Source organism: Sceloporus occidentalis, unplaced genomic scaffold, assembly GCF_023333645.1.
Source record: "Sceloporus occidentalis isolate IW3139 unplaced genomic scaffold, rSceOcc1.0.p SCAF_10, whole genome shotgun sequence".
Taxonomy (NCBI): Eukaryota; Metazoa; Chordata; class Lepidosauria; order Squamata; family Phrynosomatidae; genus Sceloporus; species Sceloporus occidentalis.
The window spans coordinates 30,497,795-30,513,453 of NW_028316990.1; the positions used below are offsets into that span (position 1 = coordinate 30,497,795).

At 44.9% G+C, this 15,659-nt stretch overlaps 1 protein-coding gene across 2 annotated transcripts in view; it reads left to right on the forward strand.

Annotated features, from left to right (window-relative positions):
- The window catches only part of LOC149306315 (serine/threonine-protein kinase SBK1-like), a 72,957-nt gene that overhangs the window by 14,432 nt on the left and 42,866 nt on the right, over positions 1-15,659 (forward strand). The window contains exon 1 of one of the 2 annotated variants that reach the window (XM_089540048.1): positions 13,568-14,107. The exons of the other annotated variant lie outside the window; for it this stretch is intronic. The gene's annotated coding sequence lies outside the window, so the exon portion shown is untranslated. Of the gene's footprint in view, positions 1-13,567; positions 14,108-15,659 lie in introns of those variants that run through there. 2 annotated transcript variants of the gene reach the window in all.

The following is a 15,659-nucleotide window of genomic DNA, read 5'->3' on the forward strand; positions in this document are numbered from 1 at the left end:
AACCGGATCTTTAATTCTGCGTCAAGTTAAAAGGGGTGCCAGTGCGGCATAGTGGTTTGAGTGTTGGACTATGACTCTAGAGACCAAGGTTCGATTCCCACTCAGCCATGGCCTTGGGTAAGACATGCTCTCTCAGCTTCAGAGGAAGGCTAGGGCAAACCCCTGATCAATCCTTGCCAAGAAAGCCCCATGATAAGATCGCCTTAGGGTTGCCATAAGTCGGAAATGATTCGAAGGCATGTAACAACAAACATGAAGTTAGAAATGACTCAAAAGCCAACTAGAAACATACAGCTCTTGCGAAAAGACAAACTGAAGCTGACCACTGGGTAGGATGGGGAAAGTGACATGCGATCTGATGCCAAAGGGGAGCGCATTCTTCTGCCACCCTCCCATCGGCCCAACAGCTGTTTCTACCACTCCTGCTTGACTTATTTGTGCTAAAACACATTACAAATCGACACAGTGCAGGAGGAAACCAAGATGGCAAGTATCACTTTAACATCCCGAAAATAGACCGAGGGTGCTAACGCCTCCCTTTCTGCAAAGCTCAAAAGGAACACCATCACCTTTTAACCCTTGACAGAGAAGGCTCAACGTCTCACCGAGCTACAAATCCCAGAATTCCATAGCATTTGAGCTAAAGCGGTGTTGCATGGCATAGTGGTTTGAACATTGTACTATGACTCTGGAGACCAGGGTTCGAATCCTGGCTCGACCATGAAAGCACATTGGGGGACCTTGGGCAAGTCACACACTTTCTCAGCTTCAGGGGAAGGCAATGGCAAACCTGTGGACAAATCTTGCCAAGAAAATCCCATGAGAGGTTCTCCTTAGGGTCATCAGAAGTCGGAAATGACTTGAGGGTACACAACAACAACAACAACAACAATGAACCAACAAATTGCATTTATTCTGCAGTGTATTCAGCCCTTCATTTCACTCCTTCAGATCTACCAGCCTGGTTTTCCTTGTTTTCGGACTCCTAGAGCTTGTGTGGCATCATGGGCTTCACAAGAATAATGTTTAATATAAAGATTTCATTTTTAGACCCCTTGAGCTATTTTGCCGTAGAAGGTCTTCATAACCTCAAATGTCCTGGGGCCTTTAGAATTTATCCCTGACACTTCATCCACAAATGTGAGTGTATAAGGGAAAGAAAATGTGTGCCTTGTTATTAAACTGGTGATAGCTTTCAGAATACTGATGGGATTAAAAGTGTGTGTGTGTGTGTGTGTGTGTGTGTGTGTGTGTGTATCCTTACTCAGTTGACCATGATGAGCCTCTTACCTTCTAGATGAAAGCATTACATCTGGCCACAGTGCTCTCTTACAATATGGGCGCATGGTCACGAGAGGGCGCTTCAGCCTTAAATTCTGCAGTAGGGACCACCTTGTCGTAAGCTCTCAAGTCTAGGAGATAGATGCGACTATTTTGTCTGTGACTGCTTTGTCTTCTGCTTCTCTTGAGGACAACCAACAGACTGCTGCATTCATGCATTCAGAGCTGTCAAGGTGGTGCTCTGATACCTCTGGCCCCAGTTGGGTTGATCTCATGTCAAAGGCCTTATCCCTTCCTTCTAGGGCTGGGAGGGATCATGTTGAAAACTAACTTTGGTTGGCTACCAAGAATCCCTGTGACCCTCCTTAGCAAGGCTGTACCCACTCACCCTAGCCTTCGCTTAGATGGCAACATTATGTGTGGACCGCACCATGTCCGAGTGCCAGTGTAATGGAGGTGAGAGAGGGTGGCACATGTTTTTCAGATCCCTGCATGGAGAAAATAAGCATGTTCAAGGGAGACGGGCAATCATAGCTCTCCTGATACGTGTCCGTCTCCATTCATGCAAGGAAGCAATGACCCAAAAAAGATGGAGGGATGCTGTCTTATGCCAGACTCGGATAAGGACAATGGGCTGTGGGTCAGGGTTTGAGGACAAAAGCCACAGGCAGCTATCCTCAACTGGAGGGCAGGGAACAATGGCTCCCGGCACTCATTTTTTTGCAACTGCAAAAGTGTTTAAGTTTGGAAAATTCAGATAGACGAAGACTTGTTTTCCAAGTGTTGTAGACTGAACGGACCCCTCTCCGAAGGACATAAGGCTGCTATAAAGGGAAATCTCTCTGTTCCTGACATTTCTTTTCAACAGAGGCAGAAAACATTATATATATATTTATATTTGGACTTCAGCTTCCAGACTCCTCCAACATCTGGACCATGTTGACTGGCGCGGTTCTTACATTTATCCTCTCAAATGTTCATTTTCTCCAATCCTGTTTTCAACAGGTCTGGTGCAGAGCCATCTCTTTTAGAAGAACTGATACATAATGATATGCTGAAGCCTGTCATAACTGAGCAGTGGTTAGTATGATGCTCAGGATCAGTGATACCCAAACTCTTGTCTTCCAGGTTTTTGGACTTCAGCTCTTGGAAACCTCAGCCATCTTGGCCAATAGTCTGGAATTCTGGAAGCTGAAGTCCAAAACACCAACGTTTGGGAATGACGGCTCTGAATCATCGACCATCATCCTGCCACTGTTCCGTTATAGTTAGCACCAATGTGACAGTCTATTTATGTATTTATTTGAATTGGTATCCCACCTTTCTCCCAAGGCATCATTATATTTATACATCTCAGGACTAACTTTCCAAGTGCTGCTCCTTTGCTTGCCAGTGCAGGCAAAGTAAGGAAGCCATAAAAGGAAATATGAGGCCTGTGCAAAAATAAAGCCCTGGTCTGGTACAATGGACAGCTCCTTGGAGATGATGAAGTCTACAGGCCCTCTTTCCCTGATCTGAGTATCGACAAATATGAAAGACCACCAACCATTACAAAGCAAAGGCATAGCCATACAAAAGGGAGGGAGGACTGAGTTCAGTGCAGCCACTTGTGCATATAGTTAGGACAGAGACGGGGAAATTACTTTAAGCAATTAATTATCTACAGTTACAGTACCTTCCTCAAAGCAGTGAGATGTTTTCGTTGCTGTTATAGAATCATAGAGTTGGGAAAAAGCATGAGACACATCCAGTCCAACCCCATTCTGCCATGCAAGATCTTACAACCAAAGCATCCCCGACAGATGTCCATCCAGCCTCTGTTTAAAAACCTCCAAAGAATGAGACCCCACCATACTCAGCATATTCCACTGTCGAACAGCCCTTACTGTCAGGAAGTCCCTCCTAATGTTGAGCTGGAATCTCTTTTCCAGCATCTTGCATCCATTGCTCCGGGTCCTATTCTCTGGAGCAGCAGAAAACAAGCTTGCTCCCTCCTCAATATGACATCCCTTCCAATATTTAAGTAGGGCTATCATATCACCTCTTAACCTTTTCTTCTCCAGGCCAAACTCACCCAGATCCTAAGATGCTCCTCATAGGGCATGGTTTCCAGACCTGTTGTTGTTGATATTATTGATATTCATGCCCTACCTTTCCCACAAGATCCTCTTGAATGCGACTTCCCATACTCTTTAGAAATTTACCTCTCAACGAAGGAGACTTAAACCCTTAAGATCAGCCCTTGTCATCTAGATGCCAGTGCTATTCCTCACCCTGAATGATAATAATTTTGGAGCTAAATAGCAACTGCGTTTTGTTGTTGTTGTTGTTGTTGTTGTACTTATTGATGCTGTGTGCCTTCCAGTCCTTTCCAATTTATGGTGATCCTAAGGCAACGCTATCATGGGCTTTTGATGGTAGATTTATTCAGGGAGGTTTGCCATAGCCTTCTTCCGAGGCTGAGAGTGTGTGACTTGCCTAATGGATTTCCATGACCAAGCGGGGATTCAAACCTTCGTTTCCAGAGTCATAGTGCAACGCTCAACCCATTATGCCACACTACTCTTTTATTGTTTACTTTCAACCCACCTCCCCCAAACGTATCACTAGAGGGTCAGATATATTCTTTAGATCAATTCACTAGACCCCATAAGACCTTTGCATTCATTCATTTATATAGATATAAAATCACATCCCCTCCCCACATACTATAAATATTATTTGCCTTAGAGAGCAGTGTGATCCTTTAGTAGCTCTGAGTAACAGATATTTCTGAATGTGGCTATTAGTTCTAAAAATAATCCCAAACCAGAAAGCAAGGGATGAGAAATGTTCCTGCACATGGAAGGCACGTGCATGGCTATGGGACTGAGATAGGAAGGCAGGAAGAAAGGAAACAGAACGCTCTTCCTCTTGGCAGAGAGACGGTTGAAGAAGACTATTTTGGGGCATGTCAAAACTGTGATTCACCTCTTTGGGGAACTAAAAAGAAAAAGTCATTGAGGGTTCATTCCCACTACAATATAAAGCGAATTTCCGATTGGTTTATAGGACCATCGTCCCCATTTGAAACTGGTCCTGATCCTGGTGTGATCGGTTTCAATCGCGATGAAGCGAGGCAAATGCGAAAAACCCGTCTTTGTGCTTGTGGTGCTATCTATGGATGCATGTTTTTTTCTTTTTAAAATAAAATTCATAGAACATTTGATTCATTGCCATCACAACTACTCGCAAAGGCAAGTAACTGCAAAACAACACAACCCTCTGTCTCTCCTTTCTCCTCCCACTGAGGCTCCAGATTTTTAAAGGGATGCAGGTGAACATCCCAACCTGTTTCTGCCCAAAGGTATATGCTTGGGGACCAGTGATGTCAACCCCGCTTAGGATGTCCCTGGTGTGGACCACAGTCGCATCCCCCATAATGATGCCTACTGTGAATAAAGTGGTTAAGGCCAGTGGGGCAGAGTGCTTAACCTTTCCATCGCAGACCATTCCTTCCTCCCTGGGCCATCTAATAGTATTGCTATTGGATGGATGAAAACTTTTTGGGTACTGACCTGCTCCTGCATCCCCAGGCAGGGACAACAGCCTTGATGGGGGTGATTTTATTTCGAAAATAGGGGAGAAAGGGATAAAACATTCCCTCCCCCAGTGTTGCTCTTGTAGCCTGAGTCATCACCACCTCCCCATGGCTGTTTCTCAGCTTTAAAAAAGTCAGATGATCCATGGAGATCTTACTGGGGGAGGAAGCTGTTCTCAATTCAACCTGGACAACCTCACTCCAAAAAAAATCCTAGGATATGGGGAACACTGGGTGATCATCTTGCTGCCACCACCTTCTGCAAATTGAGGATGCTGTACCACTTGCATCCTTAGAATAGCGATGGCCAGTGGGACATCGGCTCTTGCTTTTAGACCTATCTTGCTTGGGTGCATTTGTATGCACTTGGAGGGGAAAGATGATTAAAACCAAGAGCCAAGAGAGATTGCGTGTGAAAGAGACCTCCTGTCAAGTTTAAACTAAGGGCCTGAACAGACAGGCCAAAATAAAGCTGCTTCGGGTCACTTTGGAGGTATGCTGTTTAAATGATGCATGCGTCCTAAGAGTCCGGAAGCCACGCCAAAGCCATGCTCCGGTCCTAAGGAACATCACATCTTACCAAATTTTAACTTTAACCACATGAAATGATGTAAATGTACCTACATTTAGGTGGTGCCTATGTAATTTAGGCTGTGCCTACTCTCCATTTAGACTGTGCATACTGTAACTTACGGGTATAATTTTAATTTTGCTGATTGTTTCTTCCACAACTATAGTCATTGTGTTCAGTGAAATATGGGAATGACAATTTGTGAGTAACATCAATGCAAAGAAACATTACAAAGGACACTATATGGTATGGTATGGTATGGCAGAAGGTCAATGGGAGGATGGCACTAGGTGACACCAACCCTAGTGATGCCACTGCATGAGGCCCTCTAGGTGTTGTTAGACTATAACTCCCATCAGCCATAGCCAGCACAGCCAGTGGTGAGGAATTCTGGGAGTTGCAGTGCATAGTCCCTACCCCTGTCTTAAAGAATGCTAGACTATTGCTGGAGCATCATTTAAGTGAGCATCACATGGCCCTGTTGGTGCTCTCCAAGATCCTTAAGTCCTATTCCGAGACTCAGTTTGAGCATTATATAGGACAGAACAAAATATCTCCCGTCATGTGTCATGTGGAGTTTGGCCTCAATGGTGAGGGTATAAAGCTGGTTAGACCTTCCAGATGAGTAGTCATGTTAGTCTGTTACAGCAAAAACTGTGATCTTTCCAAGTGCTGGTACCGGAAGATTTAGTACCAGACTTTCCAAGTGCTGGTACCAGAGGATCTAGTGCACTTTATACCATGGGTGCAGATAATTCTGGTATAAATCATCCTGAGCTGGAAAGATCATTACTCTGATAAACTTCCTATGTTTGCAAGGCTTCCTATGTTGCAGCATCCTATGTCTGCAGTGGACATTTGGGGCTAAGGCAAGAAATGCTCCCAGTGCAATTGAAGCCATCTCCTTCTGTTGAACTGCTGCAGCGCAGCTCACGTGCCGAAGTCATGAAGCCTTTACCTTTACCTACCTCTGTGCAAGATTTCTCAACAGTTACTCATCACACCTGACCTAAAAAGAGACAAGATGTGAGCTTTAAATAGAGAGATGTGAAGGCAAGCGGAGACTAGGGGAGGAGGGGTGTTGTTGTTGTTTGAATCATAAGGAGCTCGGCGAAAGGCTGGGAACGAAAAAAGGGAATGATTATGTAATAATAGTTCTTAGGTATATGCTGCTTTGAAATGTGCCAGGGAGGGCTGTCGCTCTGTGACAGAGCGCCTGATTTGTATGCAGCTGGTTCTGCCTTCAGTTTTCAGCCTCTTCTAGTTAAAAGGGTCAGAGAGCAGAAGATGGGGAAAACTTCTAGCCAGCACACAGCAACTGGTGAATGTATAATGGACTTGATCCAGGTGGCAACTTCTATGGATGGCTGGGCGACGTTGTCAACGGAGCCCACTGCGGTGTGTGTGTGTGTCCATGCACTGCTTTCATGCTGCTGAATTTTGGAAGCATGGCAACAACGAAAGGATACAGGTTTCTTTAAAACCAGGAAGATGGGGAGCATGCTCTTGTTTGCATGCTGAAGTGCACGCTTAGGACATTATTGTCTTGGTCACAAGGTGGTCATCCCCTATGCTCCTTGTTTGGAAGGGAATTTGCAAGGGTGAGTGTGGCAGGTGATATCTGATGGCTCAACAAGGATATCGAGGATGGCAAGAATAGGGGACAGCATTGGGTTAATGGTCTGTTGCCCACGTCTGGGATAGATAATCCCACTTTTGTATAGTTCACGGCAACTAATTCACTTCACTGTAAAATGGTTTCTTGCCTGGATTTTCACGGGATAAATCCTAGATGAACATGATGTGTCTGAAAGTATTCAGCGCAATCGCATGATAATGCTGGGAGTATGCCTTTTACTCCTGCCACCCCCATCTGATCCAAACAAAACAGGTTTTGACCATTGCAAAGAGAGAGAGAGAGATCCTTCCTTGCTGTGGATTTGCAGGAACAGCAGGAGCCAAATGACAGGAAAGTATGCTCAGCTGCAAGGCCAGCAGGAATCCATGCTCACTGTCCTAAGCCTGTTTCACACGGTGGATCAAAGGCATGTTGCTCTATATTGATAAAAAGAAAAAGGGATGGGGGGAAGAGAGAAAAGGAGGAGGAGAATTTCACAGCAGCCAAGAGTTGTTGGAGACTTTCTTTGCACGCCCTCCGAGCCAGGCTTGGAAATATTGTTAAAACTGTTTCTATGTGAAGCATAGCTTTGAGCCATAAGTGACATGAAGTTACACAACAACAATAACAGGCCAAACTGGGCAGGATCAGGAAAGAAACTCCCTCCCCTTGAGATTTACCCAGTTTAATAATTTGCTTTTATTTTATTAATTTTATCATATTAATCTAGGAATCCCTGGAGATTGAAGGTGAGGAGGGAATCATAGGGAACGTGCCCAGAAGCTGCAAAAGTTTCTTTGAGGCCTTCAGCTTCCAGATTTCTCCGCTCATATGTCCATGCCAGACTGAGGTGTGTGCAATTGGTATTTCCTATTTCGTATCATTAAATATTCTTTCAGTGCCCAAATTTCTTCAACTGCAGTACCTTAAAAGTTCAGTTGAGTGTTTAGGAGTGCAGTTGAAGCATCCAAAGAAATGGGGCGGCAGAGTGACCCAAGGAACACAAACACAGCAAATAGAAGAGTTCTAGGCATGCACCATTTTCAGCATCTCGCTCTTTCTAGAAACGTCAGGAATAAACTCTTCTAGAACATGGCCACATAGCCCCCAAAACCCACAAAAAACTATGGATGCCAGCCATGAAAGACTTCAACTTCAGGCTTATAGACTGCTTATAAATGAAGCTGCTATTGCTATGAGCAGAGATTCTACATTGCTATTGGATGTGAAATACAGATGCAAAACCTTGAGCAAAAAAAATTAGAACATTCGGACATCAAATATTCCCAGCGGTGAATTCTGGGAGCATATTCATTTGAGTAAAGAGCCTGGCTCTAATCCAGTGCCAGACCTCCTTTCGAAATCAAAGGCACTCCGGTTCGTCATGATTAACTTCTTCTGATTGATTCAGTGGGATTTAACTGCAACTACAGTAACTAGCTAGATTGAAGCCTGTGCGCATAACTGCAATGAGATTGAAGCCTGGAGGCCTAGAGGACTTTCCCCATCAGGCACAGTCACACATCATTATGGACATCTCCAGACATTTGGCGCTTTGAGGCAGAGCAACAAAAGATGTTCCTTCCCTGCACCGGACCCAAGATAGGACCTAATTTTTATGGGGGGTTTGGGCTATGTGGCCATGTTCTGGAAGAGTTTATTCCTGACGTTTCGCCTGCATCTGTGGCTGGCATCTTCAGAGATGTGTGTGTGTATACACACACATATACACACACACTGTGTGACACAGTATATATATATATATACACACACACACACACACACACACACACACACACACACACATCTCTGAAGATGCCAGCCACAGATGCAGGTGAAACGTCACAAATAAACTCTTCCAGAACATGGCCACATAGCCCAAAAAAACCCACGAAACTATGGATGCCAGCCATGAAAGCCTTCGACTTCATTTATTTTGGCACCTAAGGCCTGTTACAGACTGCCAAAATAAAGCTGCTTTGGGTCTCTTTGAAGGTATGCTGTTTAAATGATGCATGGGTCCTAAGAGTCCGGAGGTCGCGCCAAAGCCACACTCCATTCCTAAGCACCGGAGTGAAGCTTTGGTGCAGCTTCTGGATTCTTAGGATACATACATCATTGAAACAGCATACCTCCAAAGAGACCCCAAGCAGCTTTATTTTGGCAGTCAAGACATGAAAGCCTTCGACCAAATTATTTTGGCACCTAAGACAGAAAATCCCACAAGCATCTCTTTGTGATGGGGAAGACCATTGTGGCTTGAGATGCTGTAGACAGAGGCGCAACATGCTTTGGAACTTGGTCTGAGAATGAAGGATCAGGCATCGGGGGCTATTTATTAGAAGCCACGGATAGAAACTTGGTTTCTTTAGCAAATGCCTCCCCGCCGTCTTGTTAAATGTAGGAAGGGCCATGTCTGTCATACCTCAAGAAGGCATTGACTCACCTCTACTCTTCTCATCTTTCACCCAGCCTTGGGCAGATTTTTAATAGCCAAGATAGGGAAAGGATCAAAGGAACGTGTGGCAGGCCTCCTGCTTCAACATGCTTTGTCCATATCCTCAGGTGACGCAAGCTGAGACCAATGGATATCATCACGACTATCCTGTACTGTACTCCGGTCCACATTGCGTTCTGTCAAAACCATGACAGGTAACTGGGAAGGGATGCAATTAATGGCTTTATTTGTTTTACTTATTGGCAAAACGTATTGACTTACTTGGAAGTAACCCGAGCCGCTCAGGCTTCGGAAGCAGTGTTTGGAAACTAACTAATACGTTCACCTTTGAAAAACGAATGCAGCAGTGAGTAATAGAATTTTAATGTTTCCCCATGGATCTGTTTATACTCACAGAACAACAGCAGCTCAGAACCACAGCAGCATACTATTTGAGTTGGATGTTAGGAGAAGCAGAGCGTTGACATTTTGAATCCTTACATCAGAGGCAAGCAAACTTTTCAGCCATCCCCCCTCCTTTGAGGATATTGGTGGTCCAGAGCAGGCAAAAACATTGTGTGTGTGGTAGTCATGATTCCCAACCCTTGCCATAAATGCATGTGCTAAAGAGAAGGGATTGAAAGAATATGTCAACATTCATTTAAACCTCAGAAAACAGGTTGCAAAAATAAAATACAACTTAACACTGTCAAGAAGAAGACTAGAACAGCAAGACTTTTGCACAGCTTTCCCCCAGCATTCAAATCCTATTGGACTTTCTTTTGCTCCAAAATGTGTTTTTGGAAAGAAATTGTGGTTTGGGTTTTTTTTTTGGGGGGGGGGGGTTTGCACAGAGTGCAAAAAACTGTGGATGCCATTCATGAAAGCCTTCGACTTCATATGGGGAAAATACTGCGGAGAGCTGGAGAAAGTCTACTACACTTATTCATCCTGACATATAAGGATGAAATAGTCATGGATTTATATCCTTACTACTTAAAATGTCTAAACCTTCCCTTCCACCTCGAGAGATCCAGTTTCTAGAAGCGCTTAGAATAAATCCATGTGGCCGCATCTACACTGCAGAATGAACGCACCTTGACACCGCTTGAACTGCCATGGTGCAATGCTATGGAATTCTGGGATTTGTAGCTTTGTGAGCCATTTAGCCTTCTCTGTTGGAGAGCTCTGGTGCCACATCAGACGACAAAATCCCAGGATTCTGTTGAATCATGGAGCCATGGCACTTAAAGTGGTGCCAAACTGCATTAGCTCTGCAGTGTGGCAGCAACCTGTGTCTCCAGGTAAGGAAGGGAAAGATCAAAGTCTAAAAGCTTTAAGGAGTTTATCACACAGTTCTCTTTTTGAGGATGCTGGGATCTGATGTGATTAATCTTCACTCTTTCACACGACAAGAATGTGTGCATTTGCTGCGCCGCCACCTGCCTCCAACCCAACCTCAGTGTCCATGCGCTCATGTCTCTTTAAGTGCCTCTTGGCAGCTTTCCAGCTGCAGCATGAAAGGGAGCTAAAGAAGACCACAAAGGAGTGAGAGAGGGGGCTGGGAAGTGTGGTTTGGGGTAAATGTGGTGTGTGTGTGTGCTGGCATGGGCCGGGGAGACAAAATGGATCACCCCAGTCCTGTGTGTCTTTGTCCAGCGAGGCAAGGCTACTGGTTGGTGGCTGAGTCTGAGAAGATGGTTTTTAATACCTTTCCAGTCTGGGTCCACTTTCCCACAAAATCAATATGGTTCTTTTAGGTTCTTCTGGGATGGACTAAGATGGATTTTTGCCACTTGACGCAGAGAAGGGGATGGTTTCTTTTTTGATAGGAGTTAAAGTACAGCGATTACATTGACCCATGGAGAAGGTGACACAGGTTTTTTGGGTCAATTTGTGGACTAAATTTCTAGGCCTCTGTTTTTGTTAGCTGCCTTCGAGTCGACCCCGAATCATGGCGACCCTGTGGATGAGACATCTCCAAGGCTCAGGCCCATCATCGCCCTGGTTGAGTCCATCCATCCATCTGGCATACAGTCCTCCTCTCGTTCTGCTGCCTTCTACCTTTCCTAGCATTATTGTATTTTCTAATATGCCTTCTCACAATGTGGCCAAAGTACAACAGCCTCAGTTTCGTCGTCTTGGCTTCCAGGGAGATTTCAGCTTTGATCTCTCCCATTTGTTGTCTTTTTGGCTGTCCATAGTATCCTCAGCACTCATCTCCAGTGCCACATCTCAAATGAGTTGATTTCCTTCCTATCTGCTTTGACCCATGGCGTTCCTGTGGATGAGACATCTCCAAGACCCCTATCCTCCACTGCTCTGCTTAATTCCTGCAAGACCAGGCCCATGCCCTCTTTAGAGTCCATCCATCTAGCATTCAGCCTTCCTCTCTTTCTGGTTCCCTTCACCTTTCCCAGCATCATTGTTTCTTCCAATGAGTCCTTCCTTCTCATGATGTGTCCAAAGTACAACAGCCTCGGTTTTGTCATCTTGGCTTCCAGGGAGATTTCCGCCTTGATCTGTTTGAGGATCCACGACTCAAATGAATTGATTTTCCTCCTGTCTGCTTTCTTCGGTGTCCAGCTCACATGAGTACATACAAAGATATAGCCACATTAGTCTGTAAAATCAGTATGTAGAGAGATCTTGTAGTACCTTTTAAATTTTCTTTATTCTGTTTCAAAGTTAAAATACAATCACCAAACACCCCGCCTCACATATCCATAGACTTACACTACCCACATACTCCCACATACATATATAAGTAATCCTTACTTAGTTACATAATCCTTACTTACTTACATACGTATATGCATACATAATCCTTACTTAGATTCTCATTGATTTAACAAATGACAAATAACAAATGAGTACTTTTTTAACACCTCTCTAGGAATCTCTAAGTCCTCCGGCAGAACCCTGTGGTCCACATCTGCCAGAATTTGACCATAGAATCATGTTGGAGGACCTACAAATGCCCAGAGAAGTGTTTTCTCTAGGAATCCTTAGGTCTTCCAATGTGACTCTATGGTCAACTTCCAGGAGAATTTCGCTGGAGGATCTAGAGAGAACATAATGGTAGAATTCAAAGATATAGCCATGTTAGTATGTAGAATCATTACTATGGAGTTTATCACACTGGGGCTGATTTCGACATTAAAGAAAGATTAAAGCGCATTTAACGCATCCCACAAATGAAGTGAAAATGGCAAGTAATGGCGCGGATGATGATCACACGCAATTGCACAAATAAAGCGATATCAGAAATGCATTGTTGCTGAAATCACAGAAGTAAAAAGATGTGCATTAATGCTTCTTTGTGAGCACTTTAATGGCAGGTTTTGTGCGATGTTGTGTGAAATCGTTATGTGTAATTATGCGATTTTCCCAAGATATTCAGGGGATAAACTCACAATCTCCTTCATGTGATAATCTCCTGTAGAGAGATCTTGCCGCATCTTTGAGACTCACGGAAAGAAAGAAGTTGGCAGCACCAGCTTTCATAGACTTCAGTCTATATGTATCTGAGGAAGTAGACTGAAGTCTATGAGAGCTCTTTCGTTCCGTGAGTTTCAAAGGTGCGACAAGATCTCTTCATATATTGCTTTTACAGACTATTGTTACCTTTGAATAATAATATGGAGCTGAGGAAGTAGACCAAAGTCTAGGAAAGCTCCTGCTGCCAACTTCTTTCTTTCCGTGCGTCTCAAAGGTGCAACAAGATCTTTCTATCTACTAGAGAGAACATATCAATCAAATCAGCATAGAATCAAATCGGCCAAAGCCAAAGCCGCAAATGTGGAGTGTATAGTATGGCTAGGAAAAGACAGCCGCCAGATCCAGTCTCTCAAAAGGCCCCCAGATTAACCCTGATCCTTTTGGCTCTTCTTCCTTTTGAACCTTTTGGCAGGCGCTCAAAGGGGACAGCGGAGGCTCAGGCGGGCTTGACCTAGAAAAGAAAAGAGAGAGAATATATAAAGAGAGAGAGAGAGATAGAGAGAGAGAGAGAGAGCCAATACTATTAAACGGGTGAGAGGATCAGCTGCAAAACCAGATCAGCTTTAGGACCCAGGAAAACAGGAGCCACAAAGAGGAAAAGACAGGAGCCCTTGCTCTCTGGGGAAGCAGAAGGAAGATTGCAGAGAGAGAGAAGGAAGGAAGGAATCAAGGAAGGAAAGGAAGAAAGGAAGAGACAGAACAAAGGAAGAAGGGGAGAATCAAGCCCCCTTCCTCCCATCCTTTTTGATTTCTTTGATTTCCTTCCTTGCCCTTGTGGAGGTGCTTCTGGGCCAGCCTGGTTCTTTCTGGTTATTCTTCCTGGCAGGGAAGGCTACTCTTGCTGGTGGTGTGCCATTGGGTTGGCTTCTTTGTTGGCCACCATGGTGACACCTTCTTGGCCCTTGGGCTGGAGCTGGCTGCGGCAATGGAGGGGCTGAAGAGAGGCGGCTGGGGGGGTTTGGTGCCCAGGATCCCCCTTGGGGGCCTGGCCCCTGGAGACCCTCAAGAGGAGCCAGAGGAGGCCCCAGGGAGCCCCCAGCCTCAGCAGCCAGAGGAAGGGAGCGCATGAAGACAGCCAGGAGGAGGAGGAGGAGGAAGAAGAGGCCCAGCCCCAAGCAGGTGAGCAGCCCAGGGTAGGCTGGCATTGGGGGTACAGGGGGGGTCCTTGCTTTGGGTTGACCTCAGAGAAGGGGAAGGATGGAAGACCTCTTTCCTATCCACATTGTCTTGCCTGCAGGGAAGAGGCTGGTCTTTCTGGTGATGCTGCCTTGCAGGGAAGGCTGCTCTGTCTTGCATTGGAGCTATCCTTTCTTTGCAGGGAAGGCTAGTCATTTTCGGATGATCCTGTCTTGAAGGGAAGGCCAGTCTTTCTGGTTATTTCTGACAGGGAAGGCATCTTTCTCCTTAGCCTTTCTTGAAGGGAAGGCTAGTCTTTCTGGTTATTCTTTCTTTGCAGGGAAGGTTAGTTTTTCTGGTTATTCTTTCTTGCCGGGAAGGCTAGTCATTCTTTCTTTCATTCAGGGAAGGTTATTCTTACAGCGAAGGCAAGCCTTGCAGGGAAGGCTAGTCTTTTGTTCATTTACGGAAGGCTAGTCTTTCTTGCAGGGACGGCTAGTCCTTCCTTCCTTCCTTCCTTCCTTCCTTCCTTCCTTCCTTCCTGTGAAGGCTATTCTTTCTTTCTGTCTTGCAGTGAAGGCAAGTCTGGCAGCGATGGCTAGTCTTCCTTGCACTGGAGTTAGTCTTTCTTGCAGTGAAGGCTATTCTTTTTTGAGGTGAAGGCCATTCTTGCAGTGAAGGCTAGTCTTGCAGAGAAGGCTAGTCTTTTTTGCAATGGTTATTCTTTCATTCACTCAGTGAAGGCTAGTCTTCCTTGCACTGGAACTAGTCTTTGTTGCAGTGAAGGCTACCTTTCCTTCCTTCCTTCCTTCCTTCCTTCCTTCCTTCCTTTGTTGCAGCGAAGGCTATTATTTCTTGCATAGTCCTTGCAGTGAAGGCGAGTCTTTCTTTCTTTCTTTCTTTCTTTCTTTCTTTCTTTTTCTTTCTTTCTTTCTTTCTTTCTTTCTTTCTTCCAGTGAAGGCTACTCTTTCTTGCATTTTTCTTGCAGTGAAGGCTTTTCTTTCTTTCTTTCTTTCTTTCTTTCTTTCTTTCTTGCAATGAAGGATCTTCTTTCCATCGCCTTCAGTTTTTCTGATAGGAATTATAGCAATAAAATAAAAACACATGGCTGGGGATGGAGGGGCGGCGGAGGTTGTTCAGTGGGGTTTAAGCTCCCCAGGTGCCTTCATCCTTTTGGTGGCTCTGGGGAATGTTTGACTGGAGAAAGGAGACTTGGGGACCACTATATCCCCATCCACATGAAGGGAAAGGCTCTTCTGTCGCCCACATGACAGAAAAGAATATTTGTTATTAATATCATTGGGGGGATGCTTCAGTTTGTCTGACAGAAAATAGTAATAATAATACATGGCTGGATAGCCAGGGTCTGTGGTGTTTTTTTATTAAGCGGGATTTCATGCTCTCCAGGTACCCCGACATTTCGGTGTGGGTTTTTTTCCCCTGGGACATGCTAAAACAAATGACAGTACTTGCCCATACGGAAACCATACTTGCCCATAGGGAAACATGGCAGAATATTTGCCCATAGGGAAGCATTGGGGAACACTTGGCCAT